This window comes from Carassius carassius, chromosome 18 (genome assembly GCF_963082965.1).
Source record: "Carassius carassius chromosome 18, fCarCar2.1, whole genome shotgun sequence".
NCBI lineage: Eukaryota > Metazoa > Chordata > Actinopteri > Cypriniformes > Cyprinidae > Carassius > Carassius carassius.
Genome location: NC_081772.1, coordinates 2761261 through 2774338, shown reverse-complemented (window position 1 = coordinate 2774338; position 13078 = coordinate 2761261). Strand labels below are relative to the sequence as shown.

Sequence of the window (13078 nt, the reverse complement as noted above, 5' to 3'; positions counted from 1 at the left end):
AATAATTGTAACAAAAGTTAAAATGCAGTTCTGGCATTAAACTCTATATGACACAGTCTGATAGGTCTAGTTCAATCTGACTTGGTGACATCATTGTCACATGGCAGCTGATTGGTTTTCTCCTGTATCGGTAGCCAATGAGCTTGCTGCTCAAAATTTGAAATACCTGTTTTTTGTTTGCCGTATCAGTTGGCAGCGCAATTCAGAAACCCTCCACCTTCCCCAGCTCCACCTGTATAGATTTGTTTCGGGGTGATTTATGTATGATATATGGGGGTTATTCATATGTGTTATGTGCAGCAGCAGTATTTCTTACACACTTACAGCAGCATGTTGTGGATGTATTGGAAGTAGCAAGTCTCGGTACTCGGTGAAGCAGATCTATTCCGCCAAGACCAAATACATTAACATGGTCATGTACATTACCCTGCCAATCCCTCCGAGAGTTGTCATGACAGAACTGTATTAAGCCAGTTGTGTTCAGATCAGCCGGTGTCAGTACCAGGTGTAAACGAGGCCTCTGCGTCTGGGATTGACTAACCAATTCCCAGCAGGCCGATTCCAGACACAGTCCCGCTGGAGCAGCATCTGGTCTCCATGCACAAGTCTGCGAGTCTGAGGACATGTGCTATGATTATTTTCCTCCCCCTCTCAGTGCCTAAGAAAACGCCACAAATGAACATTGCTGTGTCACAGAGATTTACATTTCATCAAGTTAAGTTAGTGTTTGTGTGTGTGTGTTTTATTCTCTTGAAAAGCCTTTTGTGCTCGCTGACAGAATTGCAGCAGTTTTTAATGTTATATATTTAAGAGTCATTGGTGCTGAGATGACTTTCAAGATGTAAAATTTGACTGCACATCTGTAAACACTTTCAGTGGTTTGGAAAACAGCTTTGTTTCACCACTATGGAATGTGTTCACTTCCCTCTTTTGTGCACAAAGCCGACAGACACCTTGGGCACCTTCGAACGATCACCGAGGAGGATTTGCTCTCTCAGACGGACCTTGAAACTTTCACAAAAACGCTCAGTGAGGAGGGCGGCTGCCATACAGGAGGTCCGTCTCATTCAAGATTCATTAACTCACATCACTAACCCATGAATCACAACTCCTCTTGGAGTAAATAATGGATCTCATCTCCATATGGCTCCCTGAGACATCATTCTGGGTTTTCAGAGACATGAGTGACAGGCAGACTGTCTGCAGTGTGACGGATGGCTCTTTTGCTCTGAGACTGTCGGCTGTGTCCCGGTGCCAAGGTCATCTGATTTAGGAGCAGCATGCTGGCACGTGTTCATGTTGATGGAAAAAAGCCTGTGAGCCTCAGAACAGAGTCAGAAAGCAGAGTTGAGATCAGTAGGGGGCGCAATTTCCTTTTCTTACCCCACAGAAAAGGCTCCTGATCCTAGACATTAGCTCAGATGTCTGCTCACATTCATGCGTTTGGCTTGATTTTTACCATTTTTCAGAATTAGCTGTCCTTTCTTGAAAACACCTCTGAAATTAAAAACAGACTAAGTATTAAATGAATGATTAATGCTTCCTATACAGTGTTTTAATTAGTCTATCTATCTATCTATCTATCTATCTATCTATCTATCTATCTATCTATCTATCTATCTATCTATCTATCTATCCTTGCAACATAGATAGATAGGCATAGATGGATGTTTGCATGGACAGATGGACAAATGCACAAATAGATAGAGAGATGGGTGTATGGACAAATAGGCAGACAGGTAGCTGTAAATTATTTAAACTCGAGTGACACTCAGTGAAAAATCACCCAGAGCTGGTATGTAGTCAAATATCTGAATGCCGTTACACAACCGTGAATCACTTGGCGTTCTTGGAAGAGCCATTTTCCATGAAGTCTCATATAAAATCTTGTTGGTAAACTGCTACAATAAAATGCAGTTTCCTGAGGCTGCAGAAGGAGTTATAAAAATGCAGTATTGATGAAGTCATGAGGGGGAAATGGCCAGAAAGAGTTCTTCTTAATTCTTTAAGCTCCCCATTAGTGAATGATGTCACAATAGCAGGAGCAATTATGCGGCTTTAACGGTTGTTTGCTGGCATCGCTTTAATAACATGAAAACAACATGCAGAGCAGGAATCCTTTACCAGAGACAGAGGCTCATATTTCCAACCTAATTACAGATGAAGAGAGACTCTACGGTCTTTAACACATTTGAACTAAGTGTAAAAAAAATTAATGTTAGCCCATGCAAAGTAAAAAACAAACAAACAAAAAAACACATTGCTAGGGTGTTGCCATGCAATCGCTAAAGAGTTCAATTGGAACTCATTACAAGGTAGAGCTGCAATATTGACAAAAATCATTATTTTCATTTATTACTCTTGACATCGTAATAATGATTATTAATATCAATGAATACAACAGATGTAAAAACATTGTTTTGAGTTTTGGGAAATCACTTCATATTCTGGCTGTACAGACAAACGTGTCCGTTCAAGGCTTATCAACTGCAAAACTCGCATCACAATCACTAAAAAGTCCACGAACTGACACATTTTCATTCATTTTTCTCATTTATTTTTAATTACAACAGCCGTAATCGATTTGATTGAATTGTGCAGAGGCAATGTTTGCACCTTTATCTTGAATCCGTGTGCCATTCTGTTCGTTTTTTCTGACCTTGCTTGCCTCCTTCAAAGTAAGTCTGTTGTTTTTGGCCTGTTTTATCATCCGCCAGGTGAAAAACACAATTCCAGTCACTTCAATCGGGGTTAAATACATGCCAAATTTGAATACTTTGTGAACCTCTAACCCTCTAAACAACTCCCCAGAAATGTCTGAACCTTCTTTTCAAATGGGCTCCATGTTCTGATCTCAGAGCGTCTGATCAGTGTTTCTGAGATGAGAGCCGGTTACTGAGTTAGAAACCAAGAACGTGCTTTTGATTAATCTAACTCCAATTTATCTTAATTAGCACAGCGTCTGTCAACTAAATTAAACAGAAGAAGTCATGTGAGAGTATATAAATGTGAAATATGGAGAGCAGTGGCAACCACATGAAGCCTCTCTCTGTCTGTGTCTCTGACATTAATTAAAGTGATTTACTGCACGTTCACGTTCAACACTTAACCGTCGCAGCTTTAACCATGCAGAGCACCATGGATCATGTAGATTTAGATGCAGTATCTTACTCCTAAATGTTTACTGTAAACTACTATTGGATCGCTCTGTAAATGTAAATATAAATGTGAATGTATTTATCAGAAACTGTATGGCCGAATTACAAAATAAAATAAAAAAATACGATATAACTTGGAAAAAATGTAATGATTAACATTAATGCACCAGTTCAAGGAAAGTTTATTAAAAGCACTTGAAAAAGCTAGCAACTTCAGCAGACTTGTTGTATGATCTGATAGGCCTACTTTACATGAAAATGTCGTGTTTATACATTTTATTTTTATTTTTCATGTTTCAGTTTTTCATAATTTTTAAAGTAAAATGTTAATTTTAAATATCAGTGCATATAAAATATTACTACAAAATTATTTCACGTAAGTTTTCATGTTATAACTAGTCTAAAGTGTGCTGAATCAGTAAATAAGACATTTATGGCCCTTGTGGCGTTTTGTGGTAAAGTCATTTTAGTAACATCTGCTTAGTGTAAATTTCTCTCAATGCATGCAACAGTTTTGGCAATAAAACACATTAAGCTTTGACAACTGCTAAGACTTTGCGGACACAATCTGGAGCTGAAACTCGCCTGATTGTAACAGTGCCAGGAAAGCGACTTTGCAACTTTATAATTTTTTTCAAGCTACTGCTCTTCAACAGTGAAAACATATAAAAGTTAGCTACTAAGCAGACTATAATGTTTTGAACCTGATATTTTATAGTAACATTACATTTTTAGACATGTTTTATCTGCCATGCTTACTTTTGTAAATAAAATGTATATTTTATATGTAATTTTTCATGTTTATAAGTAAAGTAAAAGTATCCATATAAATATTAATTCATATAAAACATTAATTATAATATATATATACATTTTCATGTTTATCATTTTTATATTCAAATATTAATAATAAATAATATACTGCTACATTATTACTTATATAATTTTTTTCATGTGCATCATTTTTTCATTCTGTAAAAATTAAAATGCCATACAACACCTATTTTGTTGAATTTATGAATCAGTGAATAGATTATTATTCTGAATAACCTGCACTATGAACTACATTGTTGTAGCTCTGTTGTGTATCAAAATAGCAGTTTCAGATTAGTTATACTGAGTCTGTTGGAGAGTTCTTGCTATAACACGTGTTGTAAATGACAGATCACTATCAACACTCAACAAGGTGAATCCTACTCACATTAGATGAGAGCAGCCTGATGAAAGATGAAACACTCCTCTTTGTGTTAAAGCGAACAGTCAAGCACACCTGAGCAAAGAAGGGATTAGGTGGATTTGTTCAGAAGTATGTATGTGTGTGAACCTGCAACCGAATGTCTGCATGTGTGCTTGTTGATGTCTTTGTGTTGGCATGTAGTCTTGGATCAGTTGTAAAATCATGGTTCTGATTCACACCATGCTGTGTCTCGCCTGCGGTGAAGCTTTGATTCATTCGCATGCCAAACATTATACAGCGAGGATGTGCTGGGACTTCACAGGCCTATTTGGAGGGACTAGATCACTTTGACATTTTAATCCCGTCTGAATTGAAACAATGTTCTCTCACACAACTTATCTGAAAATGATGTAGCAAGTTACCTGCTGCTTTTTGACTACTTACACTGAAAAAGATCATGGGGTAGAAAAAGTTTTCACTAATAAATTGCTAGTATGGATTGCTTTGTAAATAATAACAAGGAGACTGCAAGTAATACACTGAATTAATCAAGACATTTGGAAGTAAAAAGACTACTTTTTATTAATATTTTGAATGTTTATTTGTTATGTTCCATTTTAATTTAAATTTTAGTTTTGGTAATGTTTTGTCATTTTAGTACCTTTAGATTTAAAAAAAAAAAAATAATAGGTCTATATAGTTTAGATTTTTTTCAGGTTTAGTTTAGTTTAAGTTAAAGTAAATGAAAATGAGAAATTTTGTCTTGAAAATTAGCTGAAATGAAATGAGTTTAAGTTGTTTAATGTGCAAAAGAAAGGAAATGAGAAAATGTGAAAGAAAAGTGCAAAATAAAAGTGCAAAAAGTGAGAGGAAGCACAAACAGAAAGCTGAAAGAAAGTGCAAAACAAAGTGTGACAGAAAGAAAGGAAATAGATAATGTGTGAAAGAATGAAAAAGTGAATGTGAAAGAGTGCAAAAGAAAGTGCAAAAAAGTGTGAAAGAAAGAAACTACTGAAAGTGAAAATGAAATAAAGTGCAAAAAAGGGTGAAAAGACTACAGAGAGTGCAAAAGCATGAAAGTGCATGTGGGAAAAATTGTGAAAGTGCAAAGAGAGCAAAAAATTACAGAAAGTGGGAAAGAAAATGGAAAATAAATAAAGTGTGAAAAGTGCAGAAAGAAAGAAAGAAAGAAAGAGAGAACACATTAATAATAAACCTGGCGAACAGTAGCATATCAAAATTAAAATTATAAATCACTTCTGCAAATAAGGATGGACTGTTTCCAAATAAATGGCAAAATGCACCAGAATCAACCAAACTGTATTCGCACAAACCAAACAAACATTGACATCAAGTGGATTGTAGTGTGAGAGCGTCCTAGGGTTTAAAGCAAGCCACCAGCCCGTCCCAAAAACAATTAGCCTGCTTTAGCCAGTAGAATTATGAAATTCCACATACAGTACAAATGAATCCTTTTTTCTTTCATTGAGGATATCCAGTGACCCAATTTCTGAACGTGGAAACTGAACGTTGCTGGATCCTCCTGAATAACTGTCGGCTTGTTTTTTGGACGTTACTCACTATAAAGTCTGTTTCACCGTTCCACTTTAAATAGGTGCACAGGCAATGAAGTATAAATGCTCTTTCCTCGCTGGCCACCACTTCACTTTTTTTCATAGGGAAAAATCCACTTAGGCTGCTTCTCTGGAAAGTCTTCAGTTTTCCACATCGCAGGGAAACACTGATCATTTCAAATGATACTTCTGTATCTGGATTAAAAACAAAGTTAAACCAATTTTTTTTTTTTTACCAGAAACATACTATACACAAGTTGTGAATGCTTGGTCACACATCACAAGTGTGCGGTCCTGTTGTACATTCATGAAGAATGAAAATTTAGTGAAAATTGAGTACATTGAGTGAGTGCATTTTCAGCAAATTTTCATTTGTGTGTCAAATTGTTTAATTCATTGTGTTACTTCCCGGTCAGACTGCATGTGTAGTGCATGTGTAAACGCTAATGTATCTTGATACATCAACACCGCAGGCCGTCGAATCACCTCACATGCAATCAAACTTTGCCAGTTTAAATGAAAGCAACTTCTCAATCTAAAACAATGTAAACATTTGAGACATGTTAGTACCAGGTGTAAACAGCCATCTGTCTCGACTGACATGTGATCGGATCATTCCAGACAGATGTGCTAACAGCACCTAAGTGAGATTAGGCTGCTATTTGGCTGTATAAGGTGCACTGGCTGGAAATGCAATAAAAATATCATATTAAATGACATCATTTCTTATTATACAATAGTATTCACGGGTTAAATAAGATTTAGATAATTGATCACAATGCAATAACGTTTGTTTATTTATTTTATGATTACACTTCACGTGTTTGCACATATTGCTTTGGTTTTTTTTTTTTTTGTAATAGACAGTGTGATTTTGGGGTATTAATCTAGTCAGTACTGAGAATTGTTTTCCTGTGGTAATGGATGCAAATCATCCTTTGGGGTTTAACAAAAAACTTGATTTTTCATTTTCTGAAATTTCTGAGTGATGCTTTGCACGTGCAAATCTCATTTGATCTCTTAAAGCAACAGAACACCTCCTTAAAAGCATGCAGTGTAATTTGTGGTATTATTGGTGTTCGTAGGACAAACGGTGTGGGATAAGTTATAGACCAAAATGTAATACTTATTCTAAATATGCATACTTGATATTGCATAATGCAATATGAGAATCTGTTTATGTGACACGCATGCAAAACTTCATCTGCAGTCTATTAATATTGATAGACATGCTCACCTTGATAACAAATAAACTGGTTGTCATAATTTTCTTTTATGAGCAAGTCAGAGCACAGCAAAAATACATTTCCTAAATTGGTCAGGCCTAAACCCTGGCAAATATCCTGCTTATAACTAAAGGAATTGCAATCGCACTGGATCCAAACCTCTAAACAAAAGATTTCATAAGTGTTATTAATGAAATAGACCTTTTCCTTGTTATTGTATGTCATTTGATAAAGCATCTCACCCCCTTCTTTCCAATCCACATTTTCCAAGTTACTAATGGGTCAGGAATGGAGGAAAATATCACTCTATGAATCACTCAAATCCTCACCTAAAATAACAATATTTGTTTTTCATGAAATTCTATTTAAAATGAGCAAGATGATTAATTTCCAGGCTCATCTGGGATTTGAAAACATTTACAGAAGCCCTGCAAGGCTTTTCTTCTGCTACTAAGTTTCCTTGCGATTTATGTTTTTTGTAATTGCTAAATTTCCAGAGCACATCTGCCAGTATGGTACTGTATGTGCTATCTTGACTACAGGAAATATCAAACACACTTTCAGATTTGTCATTTTGTGCACATTGTGACACTAAGAGCATCGGAATTAATTATTCTTTATAGTTATATTCTTTATATGTTCAAGTAAATAAAAAAGTAAAAAGGCCTAGGTTATAAATTTACCCAAAAATTAAAAGAAAAACGAATGCACTGCATGTTGCATAAAAAAATAAACCTTTTTCTAGATTTTGTGAATTTCACCCCTTTGGACTGTAACTCTGCATGTGAGACTCATCTTGTGACAATCATGATGTATGTTTTGAAACACATGGTCTTAGAAATGTGTGTAAAACAGCTGAACGTGTTTCTGATCATGATAAATTAAAAATCACTATTCGTGAGCAAACAAATTCTTGCGTTTAAACAAAGTAGAGGAAAGTGTTTGCCATTATTGTTCTTTGTCAAAAGTTGCATGTGGTCAAAAGCGAAAGTCTGCAGGGGACAGACAAAGCATCTGGCTGGCTGACAAAGATTAGTGATAAAAGAACGTAAACAGAGAGAAAACACAACTCAGATGTTGGAAAAAATACTTCAGCCTTCAATAATTATCATGTTTTTCTTAAAACTTTCACAGATGGCATGTTGAAATCAGTTCCTCGCAGACTCAACAGCTGCCTGATTAAATTACATCGCATTGTCATTTAGTCGATGCTTTTATCCAAAGTGGCTTTATTAAGACATTAAGTTCACTACAACCTGCGATTCTGAACAAAACCACCTGGTCACTGAACCCTGAACCTTCACACACAAGCTCTGAGCTCAAACCTCTGGACTACTGCATGAAATATGTCTATTTTTATGTCACTCCACTTTCTCCAACCAAAACTCAAAGCGAAATTCGCAGTAAGGACCATCTGTTTGATACTGTACACAGAAACGTTAAGCTCCAATCTGATTGCCAGGTTTTATGCAATCTCCATGTCTCCGAGTGCATGTGTTTTATTCATTGTCTTTCTAAGTTCCCCAACTGCGGCATTATACTTATGCTGTTAAAAGCCTGTATTTCTCATGAGCCACTTCTTGTACCTAATCAGGGATGTGTAAATTGGAGTAAATCTGTAAATCTGCAGTTTGTTTGCCTTCACGAATGCTTTTTCTCAGTCAGTATTCCTGGCTGGAATCATTGCATGATCCCACTCAACTGCTCTCCCTCAGAGAACACAGAAACACAAGCTCTGTCCTGCATTACACCACAGGAGTGTTTCACTGGCCCCGGAGCCACGACGTCTACCGTGTGTGAAGAGCTGAGATGCTGATGAACTAAATGGACCAAACTCCAAAATATGTGCACCTAAATTTAAGATCTATGCATTATAATTGCATTTCCATCCATTTGGATTACACTGTTTTAAAATTGAAAATCATATTTTCAAAATGCATTTATTCAAATTGCATAGAATCAGCATAAATCAGAAAAGAGGTAGTTAGTATGAACGAGGTTAAAATATGACAAGCTATATATAATTTGCGACTGATTTTATTTAAAATAATCATATTTTCAAAACGCATTTCTTTAAATTGCTTAGAATCAGCATAAATCTGTTTATTGTGAAAATGTTATTTATTCAGTTAAAAAGTATGAACGGGGTTAAACGTTGCTAGTTGTGGAACAAGAAATATTAATTTATTAGTGATAAATATATAAATGTAAATGTATAAAATATTTACAAATATTATATAAACTGATTATTGTTTATTTAAAACAGTCAGTTTATTAGTACTATTATTGAAATCTGACCTGTTTCATTTATGCATGACTGACCAATATGCATCACATTGTCTATTTTAAAACTTAGAAATCCAAATGGGTGGAAATTCTATATGCAATTTTAATAATAATAAAAAAAAATTAGTTTAGGCCTAACTCTTTTTTTTTTTTTATGTGTAAACGCGTCAGGCATCTGGCGTTTGTACTGATTTACTCTTGGCAACATGTGGCAGCACAGGCAAAAACCATTTAAATATCTAGTTTTATGCAATTAATGCAGTCCAGTTATTTATTTTATTAAGTGTCAGCAGTTATGATGAAAAAACTGAATGCAGATAAATAATTAAACCTGATTGCCAAATGGACAGACATTTTTACACTGTAAATAACAACCAGTCAGTGTAAACAAAGCAAATGAAAACTTAAGGTGCATCTTAAATCCTTCATGAATGTACGAGGTGTTCTGAGGAAATCACTTACCATACTGAAAAGAAAATAAGGAAAAGAAAACGGGATCCTGAATCAGAACAGTAACATCTCCTAAATAAACATCCATCTTTCTGCTCCACCCGTTCAGTGGATTTTCTCTTCATCTGTTTGGCACGACATCCGTTCTTCAGATCTGACCTGACGAGAGACGAAAGGATGAAATGAACTCGATGAGGAATGCGCTGTGATGAAGGTTTCTCACTCTATTATTCACCAGAACATCACCATTTCTCAACTTCTTACAATAATTGATATCATTTTTTATAGTTTTCCCTCACTCAAATGAACTTGGGGACTTCAGCAAAGAAGATAAGCCCTTTTCAGAGGATGTTAAATTTTCATTTTCCAAAAAGAAAAAAGAAAGAAATTAGTTCTGAGTTAGTTCTGACTTCATGTTGTGACCAACAGCTAGCAGACAGCATCTGATTTCCACCTCAGATTAGCATTACCAGCATTACAGCGCAATTAGTTTGTATTTACATATAAAACCAAAAAAACACAAAGCAGCTGTAGCAAACAAACACAGCAGGTGCTTAGCAAAACAAATGCAGAACACACGCAAGTGCCAGCCATTAGCCGCTGCGTCATGACACAGTTTACCTTCAGCACCGTTCAGAGGCTCAAGCAATACATTCCCAGCGCTGTTTTCTAATATGAAAGTGAAGTGACCCATACTCAGAATTTGTACTCTGCATTTAACCCATCCAAAGAGTGCGTGCATGCGCGCACGCACGCACACACGCACACACACACACACACACACAACAACCATTTATGCTGTGGCACCCAGAGAGCAGTTTGTGGTTCAGTGCCTTGCTCAAGGGCACCTCAGTCGTGGTATTGCCAGCCTGGGACTTGAACCCACAACCCTAGGGTTAGGAGTCAAACTCCCTAACCACTAGGCCACGACTTCCCCCATGTATAATATAAACTAATATGTACTGACAAAATTTTAAATTCAAGTAAGTTTTAACTAGAAAATCTAAACATTTTAATCCTTCTACTTTACATTCAAATTTAAACTGCAATTCTGCATTCTGTTTACCACCTCAGTTCAAATTCATTTGAAATTCTGCAACTGAACTGGAATTTAAAGGGATTCTTGATTCAATTGTGAATTTTATTAGATTTTTTGTGAAGTCTTTCCAAAACCAGAAGTATGTGTAAAATGTACTGCAGTGTCTTTGTAGTATTGTGTCCAAATGGTCCACATGCTGCAGATTCCACCTGAATGAACTGTATATGAACCCTGAAGAAGATCATGGACAGACATAAATCACACCTGCAGAGGCGGCTCATCCATCTCACCTGGAGGAGCGATTGATCTGTTGATTATTAATGATGGGAAAACTCAAGACATTGAAATTTATGTTTCAGACCGATGGTCTTTCAGCACACATCCATCACTCTAAACATATTTGAATCTGTATATAAAAGGAAGTTTATAGATGGGTCAAATAACTCCAACGCTATTATGCAATGACATGAAGCACACATCAATGCACAGCATAATTCTAGCTTTTTAATGACGTTCGCTGTTTCATGAACCAGCTGTATATTATTATACTAGCTATTCGGAGGTGGGTAAGCAGTATAGAGGAAGCCACATCACATTTTCCGGGTCTCTCTAAGACACATAAACCACTCCTGTGGTCTATCCTGTCTATCCTAATGCTACCATACTGTAATATTCTTGGCAAGAGTTTTGTTACCAATCTGCCTCTCAGGAGTGTGAGACGCTTAAGTTATGCATTTAACTCCATCACTGCACTCCGTTCTTCCCATGGACTCCTGTTGCTTCTTCACTTTCCTGTCGGATTAAGTCTTTCCCCACCAGCGGTTTAAAAGTAAAAAAAATAGCCAGTCAGCATAACAGCTTATTCTAATTGTCACATGTTTATAAAATAGAAGTATGTGTGTGTGTGTGTGTGTGTGTGTGTGTTAGCGGACCGCAGAGGCTGATTTTGGGACATCCAGCTGGTCTTAAACTCGGTTTTGTGAGCCTTGTTTCTTTTCTTTTTTGAGGTGACAAGTCAGGCTACATCCTGACTGTATTGTGACTGTAGATGTGTTTGAATAATGCAGCCAAATCAAGTAATTAACAGATGAGGAAAAGCCAGTAAAAACCCTTGAACAGGCTTGTTCACTCGAGGTCTGGATTTGATATCTAAAGAACAGAAAGAACGATCCAAGCCAAATCTAGAAACCAGAAGGTCACAGAGGCTTGAGCTGGGACAACTGCATAGCAACAGCCTAAACCCCCTCATAACACCCTAGCATCATAGCAGTGACTTCTGAATGTGTAAGTGCCTCTCATGTTTACTTCTGAAAGATCCAGTGTTAGCAGACACCTGTAGAGCATCATGGGAGAACGAGCTCAGTGATTGTTTATGGAAGCTCACGTTTGTCAGCACAAGTCTCTTAATGACTGCTTTGTTCTGCTGAACACTCATTCTGCCCTGTAGATTTCCTGTATATTCCACATATGGTAGGAATTAGTGGACTGGCGATATCTGCGATCTGGATACATACAGACAATCAGCGTTCCTCTTGTGCTTTACTGACAGTGTTCTCTAAAGCTGTAAAGGGTTCACGTCAAACTCTACTGTTTCTCTTTTATAAAGAAAAATAATTTGGTACTATACACCATTATGAGGTTTAGGTAGTCGTCATAGTAAGCTACCCAAAACAACATTTTTGTTGGTATAATGGTTGTCGTTTTTTCTTTTTAAGCTCTCGTATTTCTTGACTTTAACTCTTTCTGCACAATTGATAGAATTTTCCAAAAATATTTTTTTTTGGGAACACAAAAAAAAAAAAACAATGGCGGTGAAAGAGTTAAATATGAAATCTTTCTCATTCTATGGAAATCAATGGGAACCTCAAATATTTATTTTTTTAACATTACTCAAAATATCTTTTATGTTCCATAGAAGACAGAAAGTTTTTGAACAGCTTAAGGGTGATTAAATGACAGAATTTTCTTTCATTCTTTTTTTTTCTTTTGGGTTTTATTTCTTTTCTTTCCCTTTAAAGACAGTTTGGCCAAAAATGATTATTCTGTCATTTACTCACCCTCATGTTGTTTTAAAACTGTATGGCTTTCTTTCTTCTGTGAAAAAAAAAACAAGAACAAAAAAAGGAAAGGGGAAAAAAATACTAAATAAGTCGATGGCTACCATAAAC

General features: G+C 36.2%; 1 long non-coding RNA gene across 1 annotated transcript; it reads right to left on the bottom strand.

Annotated features, from left to right (window-relative positions):
* Positions 1-443: 443 nt before the first annotated feature.
* On the bottom strand, positions 444-10024 carry LOC132091768 (uncharacterized). The gene is made up of 3 exons (XR_009422123.1): positions 9884-10024; positions 1384-1497; positions 444-1283 (listed from the first exon to the last, which is right to left on the bottom strand). It is a non-coding gene; the product is annotated as an uncharacterized LOC132091768 (long non-coding RNA).
* Positions 10025-13078: the final 3054 nt, after the last annotated feature.